This window comes from Symphalangus syndactylus, chromosome 13 (genome assembly GCF_028878055.3).
Source record: "Symphalangus syndactylus isolate Jambi chromosome 13, NHGRI_mSymSyn1-v2.1_pri, whole genome shotgun sequence".
Taxonomy (NCBI): Eukaryota; Metazoa; Chordata; class Mammalia; order Primates; family Hylobatidae; genus Symphalangus; species Symphalangus syndactylus.
Window position 1 is genome coordinate 58483166 of NC_072435.2, and position 20773 is coordinate 58503938.

General features: G+C 42.8%; 1 long non-coding RNA gene across 2 annotated transcripts; it reads right to left on the reverse strand.

The window, feature by feature from the left end:
* Window positions 1-6263: 6263 nt before the first annotated feature.
* On the reverse strand, window positions 6264-20294 carry LOC129460528 (uncharacterized). 2 transcript variants are annotated; one of them, XR_008650248.2, is made up of 6 exons: window positions 20144-20294; window positions 19751-19844; window positions 18061-18179; window positions 13932-14106; window positions 7794-7900; window positions 6264-6765 (listed from the first exon to the last, which is right to left on the reverse strand). It is a non-coding gene; the product is annotated as an uncharacterized lncRNA (long non-coding RNA). The 2 variants fall into 2 exon arrangements; XR_010115071.1 differs by lacking the exon at window positions 20144-20294 and adding an exon at window positions 20052-20138.
* Window positions 20295-20773: the final 479 nt, after the last annotated feature.

A 20773-nucleotide genomic window follows, 5' to 3' on the forward strand; every position in this document is an offset into this window, starting at 1 on the left:
TGGAGTGCAGTGGCATGATCATGACTCACTGTATCCTCGACCTTCTGGGCTTCAACCTCAGCCTCCTAAGTAGCTAGGACTACAGGTGCATGCCACCATGCCTGGCTAATTTTTAAATTCTTCTTCTTCTTCTTCTTCTTATTATTATTATTGTTTCTGCAGAGATGAGTTTCACTATGCTGCCCAGGCTGGTCTTGAATTCCTGGACTCAAGAATCCTCCTGGCTCTGCCTCTCAAAGTGCTGGGATTACAGGCATGGGCCACCATGCCCACCCAACAACCAGTTTATCATTGGAAACCATAAAAGCCAGAGGTATTAGGTTGCTAAAAGAAAAAGATGAACTGTCAACCAAGAATTCTATATCTAGCAAAACAGTCCTTCAAAAATGAGGCAGAAATTAAGATATTTCCAGGTAAACAAAATCTGAAGGAGTTTGTTTTCTACAGGAGACTCTAAAATGAGCCTTTCAAATTGAAGAGAAAGAGCATTAGACAGTAACACAAGGCCATAGGAAGAAACAAAGATGTCTGGTAATGATAACTACACAAGCAAATATAGCAGCCAGTGTTGCTGTGCTTTTGGCTTGAAAATCCACTTTTTCTTACATAATTTAAGAGACGAGTAAAGAAAAATTATAAGTGTATATTACTGGACACACATTACATAAGGAGGTAATCTTTGACAAGATAAAGGGGGAGGAGCTGTATAGGAGTAGATACTTTATATGCCACTTAAGTTAACTTGCAATAATTTCAAACTACATTGTTATAGGATGTTAAATATAATTCCCATGGAAACCACAAGGAAGTATCTTTAAAAATATACATAAGGTCATAAAGAGGGGATCAAAAACATTTATTATGAAATATCAGTTAAACACAAAAAAGGCAGTAATGGAGGAAAAGAATAAAAAAGGCATAAGATATACAGAAAACAAATAAAATGGTGGAAGTTCTACCTTATCAGTAATTACTTAAAATGTAAATGAATTAAACTCTCCAATAAACATGTGGATATTGGCATAATAGATGAAAACCAAGAACCAATGATATGCTGTCTAAACAAGACTTGCTTAGATCCAAAGACACATATAGGTTGAAAGTGAAAGGATGGCAAATGTTATCCAATAAAAATAATGACCAAACAAGAGCTGAAGTGGCTATACTAATATTGGACTTAAAGTTAAAAACTATTAAAAGGGCCAGGCGTGACGGCTCACACCTGTAATCCCAGCACTTTGGGAGGCCGAGGTGGGTGGATCATGAGGTCAGGAGTTACAGACCACCTTGGCCAACACGGTGAAACCCTGTTTCTACCAAAAATACAAAAATTAGCTGGGCGTGGTGGCGTGTGCCTGTAATCCCAGCTACTCGGGAGGCTGAGGCAGGAGAATCACTTGAACCAGGGAGTCAGAGGTTGCAGTGAACCGAGATCACACCGTTGCACTCCGGCCTGGCAACAGAGTGAGACTGTCTCAAAGCAAAAAAAAAAAAAGACTATTAAAAGGATAGACATTATATACTGATAAAAAGGTCAGCTTATCAAGAAGATATAACAATTATAAATATGTATGATCTAACATGACCACTTTGGGGTGGGGTTTTTCCCAGAATGCAAGGTTGGTTTAACATTTAAAAAATAAATGTAATTCACCATATTAAGAGAATAAAGGAGAAAAGCCATAGGCAGTGCCTGTGTTCATTATGGAGGTGTAATTGTACTAAGTACCCTACAAACTGTCAAAACTGGTAATATGTGATGTCTACATGATGGGAAGTCACCATAGTCTGGTGGTTAAATGTATGAGCTCTGGAATCAGACAACCAGGGTTCAAATTCCACCCAGTGTGGAATGTGAGCCACTAGTACACATGTGACACAAGGAAGGTTTTATGGCTTAAATGCGGTCTTACTAAATTTGTAAAAATAAGTGAAGATAAACTGCCTGCCAGGAAAGAATGTGTTGTGGTATCCTCGTTGCCACCTCAGAAAGCCTAGCAGCTCCCCGGAGATGCTTGGGATACTCGCCTGTCCTGGGTGGCCACAGAAAAGGTGCACCCAGCTCCTGGAACTGAAGAAGAGCTAGGGAGGCCCCTGGAGGAGCTGGTGTTGGAGCCTTGACCTACCAGCCTGGAGGAGTGGGGATAGGTGGTGAGGGTGAACTGGTGTCATCTGCAGCAGTTGTCTGAAAGGAACAGGCTGAGGTAAATTCGCCCTGTGGCACTGAGGTGCCTGCAGACATGGAAGTGACAGTTATGTAGGCTCCTGGAGTTCAGTCTTGGACAGTCCCGCCTTGCCACCGAGACTGTCTGGTGCCAAACACCTGCAACCCATGGTAGGAATGCCAAGAAGTACTAGAGAGTCCTGCTGGGGTTTAGCCTCTGGACCTCTTGCCCTTCGATGCTTTTCCTCATGCATTTTGCTGGCAATATGCCCTTAGCTGGGGCACTTTTTCTCTGTCGCATGTCCCATGTGTCACATGCATCAAGCTGAACAGTACCTGGTTTGCCACGGAGGTAGCAGGTAGTTAGGAGACCTCTCCAAATGTCTATCCTCCCAGGACCCAGCAGCGCACAAACTATCCTTCATAGGCAACTTGCTTAGCAAGCTTTGCCCCACTCCTGCTCGCATGCCTGGCCATGCTATCATGCACTCGTTCAACCTGACCCAGCGTGCTCCCCCTTCTGGCTGGGATCACTCCACTTTGGCTTTTTCCCTGGTGGTCCTACTGGGATCCTGGTGTCATATACCCCTAAAGGACAGTGTCCCATCAGGAAGTCTCAGTGTTACTCTCTGATGATCCTAAGGGGACTCTCTGAAAATGACATTGCTGTCTGCTTGTACCACAAAGTGGCCACTCCAGAATGACAAAGATCCCTCCTCCAAGGCACAAATGGACTCTCCTCCCTCGTCACCTGATCAGGCAGTCACCTCTAAGGCCTGGGACAGCCACTCACACCTCCCCCCAGATCCTTGCTCAAAGGAGACCGAGATGAAGATACCAGGGGCATGAAGGAAACGGATACTGAAGGAGGAAGATCCTCAGTGTGGAGAAGACAGAGTTAGAGAAAAGGGGCCCCTATAGCAGTGGGAGAGTACCATCAGCATTTAGGTCCCTAGCAACCAACAGAAGCATCACATATTTGGGAGCAGTCCTGGACCCTTGAAGATAAGCCTCTATTCCAATCACTCAGAAGACAGCTGATGTTAGATTTTACAGATGTCTTCTATGAGTTCCTTCACAAAAAATCATGCCATCACCAGCCCAGATAGTCCTGCCTGCTGGAGGCTTCCTGCCTCTTCATGGCAGTGAAGGAGGTGCAGCAGCACTGTATGGCCAGCCACATTCTCCTTCCTGCTGCCAGAGAAAGGAAGAGCTTGATGAAGGCCATTATCAACTCAGCTCTCCAGCCACATTGAAGTCAAAGACAACAACTCACAGAGAAAAGCTTTCAGATACTCAGTCAATGAGAAATTCTCCACTCACATCTGCCAGTTGTAGGCTCTGTAAACAGAAATTGTCAATGCCCCTGCTGCTGTCATTGCTGCCCCCATTGCCACTGTTGTGAGAGTGAGGAGAGCTGTCCCCATTTCCTACCTTCCCTGCATAGTTACTGCAGAGACCTAAGCTTGGAGAACCCTCAACACGAAGGGAACCTCAAGGTGGGAGAAAAATTCGGAGGCCCCTTCAGACAGCACAGCAGCTCAGCCTGCCTGTTCTCCCTATCTGCTGTGGAGGCCACAGATCCTTTGCCATTGGTCACCTTTTCCTTGCAGATTCCAGAAACTACCAAATTAGCAGTCACTGACTTGGCTGGCCTGTTAGGCCACCCATACTCTCTGCCCCTGTACCTACACACACATCAGATACTGATCATGAAATTAGATGCACAGTTCCTGACTCTCCTTTTGCTCTTCCTGCTATTTCTCGCTTTGGATTCCAACCTATATTTGCTATTCCACTTAATAATGAGAACAGGGGCCCTCTGCATTCCAATCCCTCAGTCATAGTTGCAGGATCCTCTACTTCTGCCTAACCCACACGTCCTAGAACTTTCTCCCTCTGCTTAAAGCTTGACTTCTGCAGAATGGAGTCATATACACCTGTGCATGTGGATTCTCCTCCTCTTTTCTTACAGACCCCTCCTCAAGTTGCTTGCACCAGTATCCCTGTCTTTACCAGCCAACCCATCACTGCTTCTGCAGTCACTTCTAGCATGCCAGGCAGCCTGTCTGCAGACTGGACTTCCCAGCCTGCTTGGACTGTGTTATAATTGATGTGGATAGTACTCTTCCTTCCAAGCTTTCTTCTTCAGGTCTCCCCCAAGATCCGGGGTGAACTTTCTCCCACTGGACCAGATCCATCCCAGTGTGGAGCAGATATCCCCTGCAAAGGCCACCATCCCCACCAGCCCATCTGGTTTTATGGTCTGCAGCCCTGCTTGAACTTCTAAGCTTGCTTTCGATTCAGGAAACACTTATCAGCTGAAATCTGGGGGTCCTGATTCAGGGCCTTGCCAGGGAACCACTCTCCCCAATGCCTGTCTTTTCTGGCCCACCTACCACTGATTCTGCAGTCACCTTCACTCCAGTATACAACCCGTCTTCAGACTCGGTGTCTCCGCCTGACTTTGCCTCTAAGGAAATCAACATAGGTACCATGCCCATTTCCCCATCTATTATCATCCTATCTCTGCCTGCAATGTTAACAGCTGTTTCCCTTTGAGAAACCTGCCAGCCCCTGAAAACCCTTCATACTTAACCTCTACTGCAGCCCTAGAACCCAATGGCAGCACAACTCAGTTGGCTTTTGGGAACTAGACACTCCCGTATCCACCTTGGCATCAGTGTCAGCATTCAGCCAGCCCATGGTGGTGCCTCGGGTGTTTTACCCATTGGTGTGGCCACTCTTACTCTTGCCATGAAAGGCTACCAGAAAGCACAACACTGATGACTATTGCTCATTTCTTGCTGATGCCAATCCAAACCAATTTGTATTTGTGGGATCTGAAGCCCTTATGGATAGCAAAAGCTTTGGGGTCATTGGGTCTACCACCCAGTCTACCACCACATCTAGATCACTTAGCTTTGGAGCAAAATGGCTGGGGGACAGCCAGTACCATAGCTCATGATGGGGGAGGCTTAGACCTGAGCACCAGGGTCCTGTCAGCCCTGATGTACCCCTGCTGCAATTGGAGAAGCCCGCACTGCTGAGAGCAAATCAAATCTGTCCTGGGAAACACTTTCCTTCCCACCTGTAGTTAGAGCACCTGGTGCCAGCCCAGCCAAAACACTCCTACCACTACTGGAAGATCTGTGATCACTGAGAAGGAGTGTTTCAGAAGACATGGTTGCTCCCCCTTTTGTTCAGATCACCTAGGACCTGTTTGGCCAGAGCGCTTGTGTTCCAGTGGAAGGGACCAGCACCATACCTGTGCCGAGATCCTTCTCTTCCTGCCCCAGTCAAGCCATCTGGGGCACACCTAACTAAAGTACACCTGTTGCAATATAAGGGACCAGCACTGCATCTATGCTTGGATGCCTTTACATTCCTACCTATAGCCAGAACACCTGAATCCCACCTGTCCAGGGCACATGTGTTGCAATGGAAGGGGCCAACATCATAACTATTTTTGGAGAGTCTTCTCTTCCTGCATATGGTCTAAGTACTGGGGCCCACCTGGCCAGAGCAAACCTGCTGGAGATACCTGCACCACTGAGAAGAAATGCATGCCACATGATATACCCATTCATTCCTTCCATCAGACACCTAGGGCCCACCTGTGCTGTTTGAAGGGCTGGCATTTCACCTGTGATTAGAGATGCTGCTGGCAGAGCACCTGGGGTACACAGTCTGGAGCACAGGCGATACACTGGGCGGAGGCAGCCCCATTTCTGTGCTCCAGGGTATTTGTATGCTCACCATCATTCACAGCTGCTGGCGTGGTCTTGCTCAGGGCACATCTGTTACAGTCTCACAGGAGAACACCATACATACACTTTTAGGGAGACACTTCTATTCCTGCACTCACTCAGAATACCTGGGCTCTATCTAGACAAAGTAGCCCTTTGACTTGGTGTAATGAACACCACTGAGAAAATACCTGGCTATGGGCCAGTTTTCCATTAGTCTTAGACTGGCAGGACCCCTTGCTGCCTATAGATATCCCGTTTTCTCTTGCCCATTTGCCTTAACAAGTCCCGTTCTTTCTTTCCCAGATTGCTATACAAATATATAATATAATATAATATAATATAATATAATATAACATAACATAACATAACATAACATAATATAATATAATATAATATAGCCTTGTTCTTGTTCATTAATCCTCTGTGCTAAGCTTCAGCACTTTTGCTCCGTCTTTCAGAGCAAATGTACCTCCAGCATGAGCATGGAAGCAGCAGTCTCGCTTAGGACACCTTTGTCACCTGCCCAGGCTTCCTTTGGAAACCAAAGTTTGAGATCACCAACTCATTCACTTTCTTCTAGTGAAAGAAACAATATCTCATCAACTCTAAGCAAAAGCTACCCAGAAGTAGCTGAGAGTGGTGGGGAACCACAATTTGCCATAAATGGACCCTGCTCCATTAGGAAGAGGCTCTGCCTCTTCCGGTTATGTCAAACAAACTTAACCTGCCCTCTATCATCCTAAAGAAAGCTGGCAGCCCAACCCTTCAGGGTGTTTTGTATATATGTTAAAGGCTGTGGGTTCAGATGAGACTGGTCAGAAGTCAACACACTGGCCTTGAGGCGGTCTACTGTGGAAAGAAGAAAAAGATCAGTAAGTATCCACCACACCATACCCAGTTTCAACTTCTCAGTCTGGTAGAACCAAGCTATGGGCCAGTTTTCCTCCCGTCTTACACTGGCAGGACTCCCTGCTGCCTGTAGCTGCCTCCTTTTGTCTGGCCCATTTGCCTCAATGGGCCCTTTTCTTTCTTTCCTAGATTGATAAACACACACACACACACACACACACACACACATATATATACACACACACATATACATTATGTGTGTGTATATGTATATACATATATACATCGCGCATGTGTGTATATATATAGAGAGAGAGAGACAGAGAGAATGCCTTGCTTTTGTTCATTGATCCTCTCTGCTCACATATCTTTTCTCTTTTACTCAACCGTGGAAGAAGAATTGACTTCTTTCTGTAAGTGGTGCTGTGTTGAGGCAGATGTAACTTTTCAAAGTTCTATGGCTCAGCAAATAGGATGTGGCATAGCCACACTTTACAACTGCACAGGCCGACATCTTACATCTCTGTGTTTTGATGTAAGGGATAGCAGCCATGAGGAAGGGAAGCTCAAAGGAGGAAGGGATGGGTGACCCTCCCTTGCCTTTTCCCTCTGTGCTTCTCTTCCATCACTCTGATTTGGTTGTAGGCCAGACCACCCCCGATGTGTGTTAGGGAAACGAAATTAACAAATTTGGTTGAAAATAATTAAATGTCTCATTTGTGTCTTTCTCTTTCATTTAGACTTAAGAAAATCATCTCCACATATTCACACCTAGACCAGAGAGGATGGGTATGGCATAGAGGCCCTTGTGTCTAGAAGAAAAAAAGGAAGAAAAAGCTCATGGCTCCTTTGTGATTATTGGAAATTTTAAGACTAGGATGTCACGTATTATATAGAAGTGTTTTCATGCTCCATGAAAATTCAGAAAAGATCATTTTTTCAAGAAAATACCTAGATAAGGTCTATTTGGAAAAGTAATTGGTCTGGCTCTAGTATAAAACCCTAAAATAGCAAATTACAGTCCTTACCATTTTATCCGAATCTAGCTGGCTGTGGAGTCCTGCTGTGTCTCCAGTAGACTTAATTCCTGAAAATACAATCTTTCCTAAGATAATTCACCGTTCAGGAGAACGAGCTGAAGCTGGGGGAAAAAGAAAAATGTAAGCATTTCCCTTAGCTTAGACATATTATTTTACTAAATACTTATTCAGAGTTGATTCTACACTAGACATTGTGCTTGAGCCTAGTGACATATAGCTGAAAGGCATCTATTGCCTCAAAGGAATTTACAATATAGTAGGAGTGATGGGTGAATATATCAAAAGTAAAATTGGAGGGGTTACTAGTAGGGATATGGGAGCAGTAGGAACAAAAAACTAAGAATATAATTTCTTCAGAAACTAACAGAACTAGACTAACAACAATGAACAAAAAAAATAGTAAATCCTTCCCTATCGATAATTACTTTAAATATAAATAGATTAAATTTCTCAATCAAAAGACACAGAGTAGCTGGATGGATAAAAAGAATTACCCAACTATATTCTGTTTACAGGAAACTCACTTTAGATTTAAGGACATACATTGTTTGAAAGTGAATGAATGGAAAAAGATATTCCATGCAAATAGTAACCAGAAGTGAGTCAGGTGGCTACACTTATATTAGACAAAATAGACTTTAAGTCAAAAACTACCATAAGAGAAAGAGAAGGACATTATATAATGATACATGGGTTAATTCATCAGGAAAATATAACAATATGAACCAAACATAAGAACACCTAAATATATAAAGCAAACATTGGTAGGAGTAAAGGGAGAAATAGACACTTTATAATAATAATAGGAGACTTAAATTCCTAACTTTCTGTATGGATAGAACATGCAGACAGAAGATCAATTAGTAAAATCAAGACTTAAACAACACTGAAGACCAAATAGGCCTAACAGGCATATACAGAACATCTCACCCAATAGCAACAGAATACACATTATTCTCAAGCCCACATAAAATATTCTCGGGTATAGATCAATTGTAATTTTATCCAGATCTGGCTGGCTATAGAGTCCTGCTATGTCTGCACTAGACTTAATTCCTGAAAATACAGTCTTTTCTAAGATAATTCACAGTTTAGGAGAGCCAGCTGAAGCTAAGGAAAAAGATCAAATAACAAGATCATATCAAGTATCTTTTCTGAGCCAAGTGGAATGAAACTAGAAATTAACACCAGAAGGAAAACTGGAAAATTCACATATATGTGGAAATTGAACATTGAAGAGGAGAGTACACTTCCAAACTCATTTTATGAGGCCAACATTACCCTGACACCAATGCCAAAGAAAGCACAACAAAAAACTCTTGGCCAATATCCCTGATGAACGTAGATGCGAAAATCCTTAGCAAAATATTAGCAAATTGAATTTAACAGCACATTAAAATAATCAGGCACCATAATCAAGTGGGATTTATCCCTGAGATGCAAGGATGGATCAATATATGAAAATCAATTAATGTGATTTACTGCATTAACATAATAAAGGTTAAAAATCATTTTATGTGGCTCTGAAACCCAGTGGCAGCACAACTCAGCTTTTGGAAATTGGAATATGCAGAAAAGGCATTTGATGAAATTTGACACCCTTTCATGAGGAAAAATATCTCAACAAATTAGGTTACATGGAATGTATCTCAACACTGTAAAGGCCAATAGGAAAAGGCCATAGCTAACATACAGTCAACAGTGAAAAACTGAAAGCTTTTCCTCTAAAATTAAGAACAAGGCAAGGATTCCTGCTCTTACTACTTCTATTTAACTTACTACTGGAAGTCCTGGACAGAGCAATTAAGCAAGTAAAACAAATAAAAGGCATCCAAATTAGAAAGAAAGATGTAAAATTGTTCATGTTTGCAGATGACATGATCGTACATATAGAGAATTCTAAAGAATCCATAAGAAACCTGAGAACTCAGCCTGGGCGCGGTAGCTCACGCCTGTAATTCCAGCACTTTGGAAGGCCGAGGTGGGCAGACCATGGGGTCAGGAGTTTGAGACGATCCTGGCCAACATGGTGAAACTCCATCTCTACTAAAAATACAAAAATTAGCTGGGTGTGGTGGCGGGCGCCTGTAATCCCAGCTACTTGGGAGACTGAGGCAGGAGAATCGTTTGAACCCGGGAGGAGGCAGAGGTTGCAGTAAGCTGAGATTGTTCCATTGCGCTCCAGCCTGGGAGACAGGGCGAGACTCTGTCTCAAAACAAAACAGGCTGGGCACGGCTTACACCTGTAATCCCAGCACTTTGGGAGGCCGAGGCAGGCGGATCACGAGGTCAAAAGATCGAGACCATCCTGGCCAACATGGTGAAACCCTGTCTCTACTAAAAGTACAAAAAAATTAGCTGGGCATGGTGGTGTGTGCCTGTACTCCCAGCTACTCGGGAGGCTGAGGCAGGAGAATCGCTTGAACCTAGGAGGGGGAGGTTGCAGTGAGTGGAGATCGTGCCACTGCAGTCCAGCCTGGGCGATAGAGTGAGACTTCATCTCAAAAAAAAAAAAAAAAAAAAAAAATACTGCTCGAAAAAGGCAGAATTCAAAAAATGAAAAGGTAAACCATAATAAGAAAAAATATTTGCAAAATATGTGTCTAACAAAGGACTGCTACAACTCAATAATAAAATATCAGTCCATTCAACAAAAAATTGGCAAACATTTAGCTATATTGACCAAGATAAAAGGAGAAAAGATTCAAATTACCAAAATCAGAAATGAAAGAGGAAACTTTACTACCAACATTATAGAAATTAAAAGAACTATAGAGGAGCGCCTCTGCCCGGCCGCCCCGTCTGGGAAGTGAGGAGCACCTCTGCCCGGCCACCCATCGTCTGGGAAGTGAGGAGCGCCTCTGCCCGGCCACCCATCGTCTGGGAAGTGAGGAGCGCCTCTGCCCGGCCACCCATCGTCTGGGAAGTGAGGAGCGCCTCTGCCCGGCCACCCATCGTCTGGGAAGTGAGGAGCGCCTCTGCCCGGCCGCCCCGTTTGGGAAGAAGTGAGGAGCGCTTCTGCCCGGCTGCCCCGTCTGGGAAGAAGTGAGGAGCGCCTCTGCCCGGCCGCCCCGTCTGGGAAGAAGTGAGGAGCGTCTCTGCCCGGCTGCCCCGTCTGGGAAGTGAGGAGTGCCTCTGCCCAGCCGCCCTGTCTGGGATGTGGGGAGTGCCTCTGCCCGACCGCCCCGTCTGGGAGGTCTACCACGGAGGCCAGAAGCAATGTGGGGGCTGGACATGGTGGCTCACACCTGTAGTCCCAGCACTCTGGGAGGCCGAGGCAGGTTGATCACTTCAGGCTAGGAGTCTGAGACCAGCCTGGCCAACATGGTGAAACATATGAAAAATACAACAGACAAACCAACCAACCAACCCAGTGACAACAAAACAGGTCTACCCTGGAGTCATAATCTAATTTTTTCTATTTTCCTCCCTTTCTGATCCTTTATCCCACTTTCTTTTTCTTCCTCTTCCTTCTCCTTCTTCTTTGTCAAATAGAGGATTGAGTTATTATCATTGAAAAAAATAAAAATAATTAAAAAAAGAAATTAAAAGAACTATAAAGGAATACTATGAACAATTTTATACCTAGAAATTATATAATTTAGGTGAAATGAACAAATCCCTAGAATCATAGAAACTATGAAAGCTAACTTGAGAAGAAATAGGATAATCTAAATAGGCATACAACAAGTGAGGGGTAATTAATTCATAATCAAAAAACCACCCACAAAAAATTCCAGGTCCAGGCCAGGAGGAGTGGCTCACTCCTGTAATCCCAGCACTGTGGGAGGCCAAGCCACGCAGATCACTTGAGGTCAGGAGTTGAAGACCAACCTGGCCAGCATGATGAAACCCATCTCTACTAAAAATACACACACACAAAAAAATTAGCCAGGTGTGGTGGTGCATGCCTGTAGTCCCAGCTACTCAGGAGGCTGAGACAGGAGAATCACTTGAACCCAGGATGCGGAGGCTGCAGTGATCCAATATCACTCCACTGCACTGCACTCCGGCCTGGGCAACAGAGAGCAAGACTCCATCTAAAAAAAAAAAAAAAAAAAAATTCCAGGTCCAGATGGCTCTACTGCTGAATTTTGCTAAACATTTAACAAAGAATTAATACCAATTCTTTGTGAACTGTTCATTTTATGGACAGTTAACTCATTTTATGAAGCCAGTATTACTTTGATACCAAAACAAGACAAAGACATCATAAGAAGAGTAAAGTACAGGCCAATATGATTCTTATGGATATGAGAATATGGATGCAAAACTCTCAACAGAATACTAGTAAACAAAGCCCAGCAATATGTAAAAAGAATGTATGCCAGCAATGCAAGGTTGGTTTAACATCCAAAAATAAACTATTGTAATACATAATATCAGTAGAACAAAAAACAAATCATATGGTCATTTCAACACATGCAGAAGAAGCATATGACAAAATTCAACATCTTTTCATAATAATAATTTTTTTAATTATTTTTATTTTTTAATATAGAGGTGGAGTTTTGTCATGTTGCCCAGGCTGTTCTCAAACTGCTGAGCTCAAGCAATCTGCTGGCCTTGGCCTTCCAAAGTGCTAGGATTGCAGGTGTGAGCCACCATGCCTGGCCATAATAATAATTTTTTTAAAACTCAACAAAGTAGTATAAAAATGAACTTCCTCAACCTGATAAGAGCAAGTACAAAAAACCCACGGCAAACATCATAATGATTAAAGTTGGATGCTTTCCCTCTAAGTTTACAAACAAGATTATAGGCTGGGCATAGTGGCTCATGTCTGTAATCCTACCACTTTGGGAGGTTGAGGCAGGCAGATTGCTTGAGCCCAGGAGTTCAAGACCAGCCTAGGTAACATGGCGAAACCCTGTCTCTACAAAAATCACAAAAAAATTAGCCAGGCATGGTGGTGGGCACCTGTAGTCCCAACTACTTGGGAGGCTGAGGTGGGAGGATCACCTGAGCCCAGCAGGTCAAGGCTGTGGTAAGCTGTAATCGTGCCACTGCATTCCAGCCTGGGTGACAAAGTGAGACTCTGTCTCAAAAAAACAAACAAACAAAACAAAACAAAAAAACAAGATTATAATGTCTACTCTCATCACTTTTATTTATTATTGTACTTGAGTCTCTAGCTAGGGAAATTTGCAGATTAGAGTTATTTTGTGGGGAATGTCCAAAAGAATCCAACAAAAAATCTATTAGAACTAATAAACTAGTTCAGCAGTATTATAAGATATAAATTGATATACAAAAATCAATTGTATTTCTATACACTTGCAATGAATCATCCAAAACCAAAATTAAGTAAACAACTTCATTTACAATAACATCATAAAGAGTAAAACATTTAGGAATAAATTTAACAAAAACATTTTCAACATATACTCTGAAAACTACAAAACATTGTTTAAAGAGAGTCAAAAATATCTACAGAATAGGAAAAAGAATGCACATTCACGAATAAGAAGGCTTGATATTGTTTAAGATGACAATATTCCCCAAACTGATCTACAGATTCAATGCAGTCTCTAGCAGAATCCCAGCTGACCACTTTGTAGAAAGTGATAAGGTGATTGTAAAATTCTTATGGAATTGCAAGGAATCCTAAGTAGCCAAACATTTTGAAAAAGAAAAACAGCCAGGTGTGGTGGCTCACGCCTGTGATTCTAGGACTTTGGGAGGCCAAGGTGGGCAGATCACCTGAGGTAAGGAATTCGAGACCAGCCTGACCAACATGGTGAAATTCCGTCTCTACTAAAAATATAAAAACTAGGCCAGGTATGGTGGCTCATGCCTGTAATCCCAGCACTTTGGGAGGCCAAGGTGGGCGGATCACAAGATCAAGAGATCAAGACCATCCTGGCCAACATGGTAAAACCCCGTCTCTATTAAAAATATAAAAATTAGGCAGGCGTGGTGGCACGTGCCTATAATTCCAGCTACTCGAGAGGATGAGGCAGGAGAATTGCCTGAACCAGGGAGTCAGAGGTTGCAGTGAGCCGAGATCACGCCACTGCACACCAGCCTGGTGACAGAGTGAGACTCCATCTCAAAAAAACAAAAGAAAGAAAAAGAAGAAGAAGAAGAAAGACAGAAAAAGAAAAACAAAGTAGGAGAACTCACACTTATTGATTTCAAATCTTACTGCAATGGCAATGGGCCAAGCATGGTGGCTCATGCCTGTAATCCCAGCACTTTGGGAGGCCAAGGTGGGAGCATTGCTTGAAGCTGGGAGGTTGAGGCTGCAGTAAGCCATGCTCCTATCACTGCACTCCAGCCTGGATGACACAGCAAGGCCCTGTCTCAAAAACAACAAAAACAAAACAAAAGAAAACAAGAGTTATTGCAATGCAATAGTAATCAAGACTGTGTGGTATTGGCACAAGGATAGACACATAGATCAATAAAATAGAATTGTCTACAATTGCATGAAATAAACCCATAAATCTTCTGTTCGATTTTTTAATTATTTCAATCATTTTGTTACATTTCTCTGATAAATTTCTGAATTGCTTTTCGGTATTATCTTGGAAATCACTGTGTTGCCTTAAAACTGCTGTTCTGAATTCCTGATCATAGAGCTTGCCTATTGTCATCTTGCTAGGGTTGGTCACTGGCTCCTTACTTTGTCCGTTTGGGGAGGTCATGGTTCCCTGTCTGCTGTTGTTTCTTATGGATCTACATCTATGTCTTTGCATTGAAGAATGTGTTAGTTATTCCAGCTTTCTCTGTCTGGTTTGTTTTTGTTTTTCTTAGATATGTTTGCTTAGAGATTCTTTGCAGTTTATCTGTTGAGTATCTTCTTCACTAGGTCACTCTCTCCTTTATGGTGCTACGTGGCACCTTAAGCCCAGGTGTGTCTTTGCTCTAGTGAACATTTTGAGCTTTGCCCATCCTGAATGAGGGAGGTCCCAAAGGGGCTACCCTGGCAGGGTGGGAAGGCTGACTAGGGGTTTCTGCCCAGGAGACCCTCTTATTTGAGTTCTGGGATATTGCTGGTGATTATCTTTGTGCTGGATATTTGTTTCTATTTTCTGTGGTGAGAGTGAAGCCAGCTTGCTTCTACTCTACCATTTTGGACCTAGTACCAGTATAAAACCCATATATCTTTGGTCAACTGATTTTTTAATAAAGGTGCTGAGACCATTCAATGGGGGAAAAGTAATCTTTCAACAAATAGTGCTGGGGCAACTGGATAGTCACATGCAAAAGAATAAAGTTGGACCATTGCCTTGCACCATATACAAAAATTAACTCAAGGTGAATTGACTACATAAATTAAGAGTTAAAACTATAAAACTCTTAGAAGAAAACATATAGAAAAAGCTTCATGACATTGATTTTGGGAATGGTTTCTTAGATGTGACAGCAAATAACAAGCAAAAGATAAACTAGATAAATTTTTTGCTACATTAAAATGAATAACTTTTGTGCTTCAAAAGATAGCATCAAGAAATTGAAAGTAAACCCATAGGATTTTACTTTCCCATAGAATGGGGAAAAATATTTGCAAATCATATACTTGGTAAGAGGCTTATACTCATAATGTATAACTCTTACAACTCAATAATAAAAGATAAAAACCTGTTTAAAAATAAGCAAAGGATACAAATAGACATTTCTCCAAAGAAGACACACAAATGGTCCATTTGCAAACAAAAAGATGGTTAGCAACATTAGTCATTAGAGAAATGCAAATCAAAACCACAATGATGTGCCATTTCATACCCACTAGGATGGCTAGAATCAAAAAGTCAGATAACAAAAAGTGTTGGCAAAAACCTGGGGAAATTAGAACCTGGAACCTCGAACACTGTTGGTGGGAATGTTGAACGGTGTAGCCACTTTGGAAAACGATCTATCAGTTTCTCAAACTATCAAAAAGAGTCACTGTATTACCCAGTAATTCTACTTCAAAGCATGTACCCAAGATAAATGAAAGCAACCCAAGCCCACACAAAAACTTGTATATGAGTGTTTGCAGCATTATTCATAATGGCTAAAAGGTAGAAACAATCCAAATGTCCAGGTGATTAACGGGTAAACGAAAGTAGTAAATCCAGATAATAGAATGTTATTTGGTCATAAAAACACATATTATTTAGCCACCCATGCTACAACATGGATGAATCTTGAAAACATTATGCCAAGCGAAAAAAGCCAGACACAAAAGACCATATATCATACAGTTCCATTTATATGAAATGTCCAGAACAGGGGATCCATAGAAACAGAAAGCAGATCAGTGGCTTCCAAGGGTTGAAGGATATAGGCTCGTAGCTGAAAAGTAGAGGGTTGTCTTGAGATGATAAAAGGTTCTAAAATGGACTCTAGTAATGGTTGTACGTATCTATAAATATACTACAAAACACTGAATTATACACTTTGAATGAATAAGTTATATGGCTATGTGAACTATAGCTCAATAAAGTGTAAAAACAAAACAAAAATTACCAATATCATGAATAAAAACGGGGCATGAATGCAGATCTGAAAGATTATTAAAAGTACAAAAAGGAACTAAAAATATCTTTCCAAAAAGAAAACTGCAGGTCCAAATGATTTTAATGGTGAATTCTATCAAATATATAAGAAAGATGTTTTACCAGTATTAAACATACTCTTTCAGAGAATAAAGAAAGCAATTTTTCCTAACTCCTTCTGTGTAACTGACATTACCCTAATATAAAAACCTAGCAAGAAAGGGATACAATAGATTAATAAACCTCATGAACATAGACATAAAATTCTTTTTTTTTTTCTTCTCTTTCTGTCACCCAGGCTGGAGTGCAGTGGCACAAGTGCTCACTGCAACCTCTGCCTGGGAGGTTCAAGCAATTCTCCTGTTTCAGCGTCCCGAGCAGCTGGAACTACAGGCATGCACCACCACTCCCGGTTAATTTTTGTATTTTTAGTAGAGACAGGGTTTCACCACATTGGTCAGGCTGGTCTCAAACTCCTGACCTCAGGTGATCCACCCACCTCAGCCTCCCAAAGTGCTGGGATTACAGGCATGAGCCACTGCGCCCGGCTGACATAAAATTCTTTCACAACATCTTTGGGAATTAAATTCAACCAAATAGAAAAGAATGACCTAGCACGATCAAGTAGGGTTTGTCCCAGATATGTAAGGTTAGTCTAACACTCAAAATTTAAAATGTAATTCACCACATTAAGAGAACAAACAAAAAGTCATATGATTATCTCAATAGCTTTGGACAAAGTAATTGAAAAAAATTCTAATTCTGGATATCCATCCCTTCTCAAATATATGATTTACAAGTATTTTTTCCAATTGCCTGGGTTGTCTTTTCACTCTGTTAGATAGTGTCTTTTGATGCACAAAACTTTTTAAGATGTATTTTTTTGTGGCCTGGCACATTTGTTTTTGTAGTTATGGCAAGAGTTCTGAGATTAATTTTAATACACCTTTGACTCCAGACACAATAGTTCACAAGCAATCATTACTTAATTTATAAAAACATCTTTTCTATGGCAACATGGGTTTCAAGTAATAGTTTTAGTTTTTTTTCCAACTTTTATTTTAGGTTTAGGGGAGTACATATGCAGATTTGTGACATGGGTTGAAAAAACGTAACACCTCTTTGAAAAAATTTCTCAGTATAGAAAGAATTGGAGGGAACAGCCTTTACATGATAAAGCACATCTATAAAAGCCTTAAGTTAATAGCACACTGAGCACTTCCCCCTCCCGATCAGGAGTTGGAAAAGGTTATCTATTGTCTCCACTTGTATTAAACATTTTACTGGAGATCACAGTAACTGTAAAAGGTAAGAAAAATAAAATCATACAGATTAAAAAGAATTTGCATAGAAAACATAATTGTATATGTAGAAAACACTACCCAATATACAAAGAAACTACAAGAGATAAGAAAAGAATTTACTGAGGTGCCATATAAAAAAGCAATCATTTTTGCTGTATCCTACTACATACCAATAGATAGATAGACATAGATATATATGTGCATGTATATATACACATATATGAGTACATGCATATATATATGTATATATAAATGTCCATCTATATGTACACACACACATACACACAAAATGCTTACCATGATAGTGGACTGGAAAAAGTTAAGTCATCCACTTAAGATGACATTTAAGAAAGGTAAGTCATCCATTTCAACCAGGACTCTGAAAGTTGTCTATGAAATTATTACCAGAGATATTGGTGTCCATGGGGCATAAGGCTTTTAAGCCAGGATAGATCCTGCACCCACCTGATGTCATCTCATGTCCTTGCCCCCAGGAGGAGATGCCACACACAACTGTGTAGGTAGCTGCAAAGCTCGGCAAGAAAAGAAATGCCCAGTTTTGCTGTGCTGACAATTGTTGGTCTCTGCAAATGTAGAAGGTAAGAAAGAGAAATAAAAGGCATGCAGGTGGAAACAGAAGTAAAACTGACTTTATTCATACATGATGCATGGAAAATATATGTAGAAAACCCAAAGGAATCTGCAAAAAAATCTATCAAAAATAAACAGTGAATTTAGCAAGATCCCAATAATATAAGGTGTGTGTGTATATATGTATGTGTGTATACAAGTACTATATATATACATATATATTTAATGCATTTTCTGTGTTCTACCAATGAACTATTTGAAAATAACATTTGCAAATCCCATAACATACTTAGGGATAAATTAGCAAAAGCCAAGTAAGACCTATACACAGAAAACTACAAAAGAGTAGCTGCAAACTTTCTCTGTAAAGGGCCAGGGAGTAAATAATATAGGTTTTATAGGTCACATATGATCTCTGTCACATATTCTCTGGAATTTTCTGTTGTTTTTAAAGACCTCTTAAAGACGTTAACATCATTCTTAGCTAACTGGACTTACAAAAACAGGCTATGAGTGGGGCATGGTGGCTCACACTCGTAATCCCAGCACTTTGGGAGGCCAAAGCAGGCGGATCATTTGAGGTCAGGAGTTCGAGACCAGCCTGACTAACAAGGTGAAACCCATCTCTGCTTTATGCAAAAATTGGCCGGGCGTGGTGGTGGGCGCCTGTAATCTCAGCTACTCAGGAAGCTGAAGCAGGAGAATCGCTTGAACCCGGGGGTGGGTGGAGGTTGCAGTGAGCCAAGATCGTGCCACTGCACTCCAGCCTGGGTGACAGAGCGAGACTTCCTCTCAAAAATAAAACTAAAACAGACTATAGGCCACATTTGGCCCATGGGCTGAAATTTGCTGACCCTTGGTATAAAACATTGCTGAGAAAAAAATGTAAAAGTTTATAATATATAGAGATATATCCCATGAGATGGATTGGAAAAGTTAGTATTGCTAAGTTTTCCATTTTGGCCAAACTCCGAAATCTGTTTTGTGGAATTATTGCAGGAGATCCTGGTCTCTTGGGGCACAAGGATTTTAAGCCAGGTTGAATCTTGCATCTACTTGATGTGCCATCTCCTACGCTTGCTGAGACAGCTGTGTGGTTGGCTGCTGGGGTCCATTTGAAGAGAAAAGCCCTGTGGGATATGCTGACAAGTGGAACTCCCTGCCCTACATCGTCTGAGGAAACTGGAACCCAGCCAAAGAAGACCTTCCAGTAGGCAGTGCCTGTGATCACTGTAGGTGTGCATGGTGCTAACTACCCTACAGGCTATAAAAAATAGTAATGCACGGTGCACACATGATAAGGAGGCATCACAGTACAAGTGGTTAAATTCAGGAACTCTGGAATCCGAGAGTCTGGGTCAAATCCTGACAGGGCCACTACCACCCGTGTGAGCCAAGGAAGGTTCTAAAGTTTTACAAATGCTGTTTCACCAAATTTGCAAAATGAAGAGAACCTGCCTGCCAGGTAGAGATATTGTGGAAAGCAGCATCCAGGAAGGTCTGAGCACCTGGTCCCCAAGTCAGAAACCTTCACAGCCCAGATGCGGATGCCCTAAGTTCATACCCTTCTAGGCGACCACAGAGAAGTCCCGCCTGGCTCCAGGACTCGGAAAAGCGCTAGAGAGCTTCCTGGAGGACGCAGCATCCTCCCATGCTACCTGCATAGAGAAGAGAGAAGGGAAACTGGGTCCTCTGTGGCGGCTGCCTGAAAGGAAGCAGCTGGGGGCTCTTGCTCCCTGCCTGTGCTGGTGTCTTCTCCCCACCTTAGCCCAGGCCGGCTGCAGCGGCGGGGCTGCCTGGGCGGAGTCAGGAGACAGACCGCCCGGCCCCTCCCCAGGCACCTTCCCTGTGAGCCAGCTCCCTACCCTGGGAGGATCTGGGGAGTTCCCGCCTCTGGCTTTGGGCAAAGTCTGCCTCCAGAGTCCCCAACGGCAAGGGCCGGCGCACCCACGCGCACTGGTTGCCAAATCTCCCGCCTTCAGGCCAGGTGCCGAGCGAGCCTCCACAGTCCTGAACAATCTCCACTTAACGGCGGAGAGCCGCTGGGAGCCTAACGCCTGCAACCGAGTGAGCTCGAGTCCGGCTGGGGTCGGACCGTTGGACCTCCCCGTTGGCCCTTTGTTGTATTTCTTGGCGCCCTGAGCTCGCGCAAGCTTTCTCTGCCACGCGTTCCAACGGCCGCTCACCGGCATCGGGCTGAACAGGCTGCGCTTCGCCTCGGAGTTCCCACTCCACTCCAAGGATCCAACAGCGCACAAGCTGCTCTTCACGGGCAACTACCTCTGCAAGCTTCACCCCCGGCCCCGCCACGCCCCACAGGGTTCCCTGTCTGGTCTGGATCACCTCGCTCTCCCCGCGCCTCTCTCCTTGGCCTAGCTAGACAAGTGCTTCCCGCGATCCTTAGCGGTTTCGGCGCCGCTAAGGGGTGGTGGTGTCTGATCCGTCAGGCTCTGCACTTCTCTCTCGGATCCATCCTCAATGTCCAGGCAGGACTCTCACATGAAGCCGGTGCTGTCTGCTGTTCACTCTAAGATGTCCAGCCACTCAAGACAGTTACGATCTGTCATCCAGGCCGCAAATCGACTCT